A 6,000-nucleotide genomic window follows, 5' to 3' on the forward strand; every position below is an offset into this window, starting at 1 on the left:
CACAGGACTTCATGAAGATTTAAAAAGCCTGCCACCCTCCTTATGAGGCTGGGATACATCAGAAGTGGGACTACTTAAAGGAGCCACGGAGAGAGCAAACAAAGAGGTGAAGACCCTACTGGGCAAACTCTGTCAGGAGACACACCTCTCCTGGCCACAAGTGCTCCCAATTGCCCTCTTTTACATCAGAACCAGACCAAGACAAGATATAGGTATTTCCTTTTTGGTCACCCCCCCCCCATACCCTCCTAGGATCCTCATTCTCAGCCTAGATCCTCATTCCCTTTGCTTAGATAGGGGGGATAGGGTTCTCTCTTCTTATCTTACAGCCCTGCAAAAGAGACTACAGACCCTCTGGACCCAGAGTGCACTGACACAGACCCTACCCCTGGAAGAAGCCCTGCATCCATATGAGCCAGGAGATTGGGTGTGGATCAAGTTCTTCACCAGAACCTCCCCTCTACAACCCAGGTGGAAAGGACCCTACCAAGTGTTACTGACTACACACACCGCCATAAAGGTTTGCAGAACGAGACTCTTGGCTACATTGGACACATGCAATGCCAGCAGTCATAGACCATAGTCAAACTCCACCACAATCAATCCCACCCATCAAACTCAAGAAAGATCGGGACACAGATCAATGGACGCTTGCAGCATTCTTCAACACTGTTGAACCACACCACTGTGAGGAACCAAGTGCAAATGTTGCATTACACAAAACTGGACTCCCAGGTGCTGAGTTATAAACTATTTTTTTAAAAAAAAATTTGTCTCACCTTCTCCATTTTTTCCCTTTTTTAAAACCTTTTTTCATCATATTTTTTTAACAAAAAGGACTTTAACCATACCTTACTCATAATTTTTTGATACTTGACCTTTTACATTTTTTTACATTGCTATTAAAAAAAAAAAAGAGGAGGGGGAGAGGAAGGGAAGAAAAGGAATCTAGCAACAGGGAACATGAAATGCAATATATTCTATGTATTATTATCTGTAATAATTGTAACATTTGTAACACAAGCAACTGCGTTCCTGGAACCAAAGCTTATCCCAGAGAAAGGAAAACATATGGGAATGTTTAGCAAGAGAAATACTCAACACCACTAACTTTTGCTTAGCAGGAGGGAAATCATAATGTCACTGGGTGCAGCACACCTAGGGTCACAGAATGCACCAGTCTTAGCAACAAAGAACTAAAATGCAACTATACAGAGACCATATCATTTTCATATAGTTACCTGAAGCTCCCACCAGGATGGTTTTTCCTTTGTGGCTTAAAAGCCTACTCATACCTTCCTACAAATGCCACAAATGGCCCCTGCACCTTGGGAAAGTTAACCATGTTTATGCCATCCTTACAGAGACAACACAGGAGAGCCTTCCAAACCCTAGACTCAGACTGTGATTCCAAAGTCTCCCTTCCCACAAAAACAGAATACATCTCATTGGCAATATCCTTGGTAGGGGTACCTGGATTGGCAGTGCAAAATTCTAAAAATTTGAATAGACTAGCATGTACCCTGGCAAAAAGCTTGAATTCGACCTCCCATGCCCTGGATGCCCTTAACAGAGAACTGAGGGAGATCAGAGAAGCCACCTTGGAGAATAGGGCAGCAATAGACTTCCTTCGCTTGAAGCATAATTATGGCTGCGAAACATTCCAAGGGATGTGTTGCTTCAATCTGGACGAAACCTCAGAACTCGTAGGGAGGGACATCTACCACCTGAAAGAGCTATCTCAGAATATTGGTCAGGAGCAATCATTCCTGGACTTTTCATGGCTCTTCTCATGGATGCCAGATTTCCATTGGCTCAAAATCCTTATAACAACCACAGTCACCATTTGTGTCTTTGGAGCCCTCATGTGTTGCCTCTGTCAATGCATACCACCCTGCCTTAGCTGCCTAAAGGCCTGTATTCCCTCTCAGAAGAGAATACTAAAGGGGGAGACAGGCAGCCATGATAATGATCCAGATTGATCACAAATACCAAGTATACCCAGACATTCAATCAGAGACCACCCTCTTAAAAAAAAAATGAAGGATTGTGGAAAGGGAACTTCATGAGGACAGTGGTGACACCCAAGCAGGAAAAGCCCAAAGGGAACATCAGGTCAGCCATAAAACAAACTTGCATAGGAAAAGAGATTTAATAGAAGGTATTGAAAGAAGTCCCCTAGACAAAAGCCAAGTAATTAAGAAAGCTAGGGAAACAAGAAAAAGAAATCTCTTACAAACAACAGGTCATGCCAAATCAGCAAAACAAATAGACAAAAGACACGAAATAAATTCCATAGCAGACAGGAGATTGCCACCAAACAAATATAAGAAAACATTAGGATGAAACTGATAATCCAATCAAACCACCCCCATGAGTTTACCCTCTGGCGGAAATGAAGACAACCCCTGACAGGATTTAAAACATTAAGAAATACAAACACAAGCACACACACACAAAAGGAGAAAAGGTATAAAAATCAGGGGTTTATTATACAAAGCTAGCTAGCCCCAGAAACGCAGCCTTCTTGCTATCTCTTGCCTTCCTGAAAAATCAAAGGAACCAGCTTCCAAGCAGTTGTCTCTGTCTTTAAACCGGAGTTCTCCCAGCAGGAAAATCGAGCTCTCAGAAGAAAGGCATTTTCCAGCCTTTCAACATTAGGTTAGGGGAAAGAGTTAAAGGTGTCATACTCCAATCAGTGTACAGGAGAAGTTTTGTTTAAAGAGAAAAGATGAATGGGTAGTTGAGAACAGACAAAGAATGACAAGTATTATGATTTGAATTGAGATGAGATAAGTAGAATAAAACTAAGAGAGTTAAAAGAAGGAAGAAGCTATATAGAAAATGGAAAACGGTAATAAGATATGGAATGGTATATAAAAGGAACATGATTTTTGAAGTTGTGTCTGTACGATAAGTTTTAACCCGGGATCAAGCAACTTTCAGAAAAGATGTTTTTTGTTTCTGTTTTCTGTTTTGTCTGTTTGTGTATTGGAAGAGAACAATGAAATTGTATAAGACAGATGGATATAAAAAATGTATACAATCTAAAGTTAAAGAGTTATAATTCGAATAAATAGAAGGAAAGGGAGTAATAAAGAGAAGTTGGGATAAGATATGAAGTTGAATAGATAAGGTAAATATATATACTAAATTGTGTTTATATGGAAATGTGATAATTTGGAATAATTCTGTCCTTAAATAAGATGTTGTATTGGTTTTCTCAGAAAAAGATTTCTTACGTCATTATATTTTATGTTTTGTTTGTTTGTATATTGTTTTGTAAAATTAATAAAATTTGCTTAAAAAGAAAGAAAGAATGGCAATACTGTCCAACAAAAGAAAACAGATACTCACTGAGACTAAACAACCCAGGTTTCTGGCTCCATCTTATGGCCATTTGAGAAACCACACCCAATTACAGTTTTAGGATTCTCTTAAAGATACAGTATTAAAATGTCTATCCTGGTTTATATACTTCCAACCCAAATAACTGTTAGGTGACTTACATTCCTAACATTCTCCCCTTTGGGTAGGACAATATATACAACCTTACATTCTAAGTCCATAATCCTCACAACAAGCCTTATGCTTTAAGGAGCCTTGGGCCTTTGTAAAATGATCTGCTATATTGTTTTCTGACATACAGTATTCTAGCTTAATCATCTTACTTTGCATACATTGTCTCACATTTAAATATTTTAAATCTGTGTGTTTCGTTCTTGTCTTAACAGCAATATTTGAAGCCATCTGTATTGCTGATTGGTTGTCTTCATAAACAACAATAGAATCTGTTACATCAATTCCCATGTCAATTAGTAGTTGCTTATACAAAACTAAATCTGTACATAATAAAGACAAACATGAGAATTCAGCCTCCATTGTTGACAAACTTAGATGTTTCTGTCTAATAGACCTCCATTCAATCAACACTTTTCCCAATAATACTACAGTACCCGATGTAGATTTTCGTGTATTTATGTCTGTAGCAAAACTTGGATCAGCATATGCAGTTAAACTCAGTTCATCTTTTGGCTCCAAATACAATGCATAATGCATTGTTTGTTTCAGATATCTTAACACACGTTTAGCAGCTTGCCAGTGCCTTTCAGTTGCCTCAGCGTTAAATCTCGCTAATTGATTAACACAGTATGCTATATCTGGCCTTGACCAATTACTGAGATAAGATAAACTACCAATCAAAGACTGATAAATGTTCTTATCAAAAATAGGACTTTGAACATCACTGTGGCTAAACTCCTGGCTCATCAGTGTTTTAGCCGGTTTACAAAGTTTCATTTTAAAACTTTTTAGTAATTGGTTAATTTTATCTGCCTGTGAGATTTTGTATCCTCCCCTAGTTCTATCTATCTTTAAACCAAGATATTGTTTGATTTCTTCTGTTTTATCTTAAATTTCTTCTCTAACAGTGAGATTATTTTAGTAGCTTCTTGTTCAGTTTTGGTGATTAATGCTATGTCATCAGTAAATAATAGCAACAATGAAATTACACCATTACTTTCTCTTTTAAACAAACATGGATCAGCCATGCCAGCTACAAAACCTATCTTAGTTAATTCTTTAACTATACATTGGTTCCACTCATATCCTGATTGCTTCAAACCATAAAGACTCTTTTTCAATCTCCAGCAATCAGTTGTATTATCAGTTTTGATACCTAAAGGTTTCTTTCAATAGTGTGTTGCAATGGTGCATGCAGATATGCCGTCTCTACATCCAAATGATTTATAATGTATTTCTCCTTAGCTGCCCACACTAATGCTGCCCTTAATGTAGTAGCCTTCAGATTAGGTGCAAACACCTCATCATACTCGTTTGCTGTCTGATTGAACCCTTGCGCTACTAACCTGGCTTTATGGGTAACAGTCCCATCTACACCTGTCTTTAGTTTATAAACCCATTTACATCCTATGGCATGTTTACCTGGTGGTAACTTAACATTTTCGTATACCTCCAACTTTAATGATTCCAGTTCCTTATCCATTGTTTCCTGCCAAGCAGCCTGATACTTAGCAGGATACAGTTTCAGTTCACTATAGTTACTTGGAACTGTATTCACTTGGCATACAACACTAGCCTGATATCTATCAGGTGGTCATGTTACACGGGTTGAACGTCTTGGTAATACAGGGCTAACTGGTGGACTTTCCTGTGCCACCTGTTCCTGTTCTTCTACTTCTTCCTGTGCCTGTTCTTCTACTTCCTCCTGTTCTTCCTCTTTAATGGCTATTCGTGGTTTACTTATTTCATTTTTTGGGACTATTTGGGTGTCAATAATATCATTGTTGGATTCCTGTTCCAGTTTATCCCACCCAACGTGCTCAAGAAATTTTGCACTAGTACTACAATAAACATGAGCTGTGCCTTGATCCCAAAATCTAAATGATCTATGGTTGGCCTCGTAACCTACAAAAAATAACTTCTTAGCTCTATGTTGCCCTTTCATTCTTACTTGTGAGGGAATATGCACCCATGCTGCTGCTCCAAATGTGTGTAGGTAACTTAAATTTGGTTTTCTGCCATGCCAGCGAGTGAATGGCAATTCACCAGTTGTGTTAACTACATTGTTCAACACATGGTTACTACACATTATGCCCTCACCCCACAGTGTTTCAGGCAAACCTGAATCAGATAACATAGTGCAAGCCATGGCTTGTAATGTTTGCGTTCTTCGTTCTACAAACGAGTTATGTTGTGGTCTGTAAGGTGCAGAACGTTTATGCTCAACACCAGCCAATTTCAGCATAGTTTGGAATCTTTTGTTAACAAACTCAGTCCCATTATCAGTAACTAAAGTAATTACATTACTTTTCATTTTTCACTCAGCAAACCTTAGCCAGTTAAAGAAATGTTGGAATGTTGCTGTTTTGTTTTTCATGAGATAGCAGAAACCGTATCTTAATGGTCCATAATACTCAAAACATAGCAGGCACCTCCCAAACTAGGTTTCTTAGAACCAATTATGTCAGCAAAAACAAC

The 6,000-nt window shown here is 38.5% G+C and overlaps 1 long non-coding RNA gene across 1 annotated transcript in view; it reads left to right on the forward strand.

Annotated features, from left to right (window-relative positions):
• The window catches only part of LOC148123735 (uncharacterized), a 65,572-nt gene extending 61,698 nt beyond the window's left edge, over nt 1-3,874 (forward strand). Inside the window, exon 2 of the long non-coding RNA XR_015740555.1 lies at nt 3,501-3,874. This is a non-coding gene — a long non-coding RNA (uncharacterized LOC148123735). The remainder of the gene's footprint in view (nt 1-3,500) is intronic.
• Nucleotides 3,875-6,000: the final 2,126 nt, after the last annotated feature.

The sequence above is a fragment of the Pseudonaja textilis genome, unplaced genomic scaffold (assembly GCF_049901715.1).
Source record: "Pseudonaja textilis isolate UNSWEBS1 unplaced genomic scaffold, rPseTex1.2 PTEXSCF20, whole genome shotgun sequence".
Taxonomy (NCBI): Eukaryota; Metazoa; Chordata; class Lepidosauria; order Squamata; family Elapidae; genus Pseudonaja; species Pseudonaja textilis.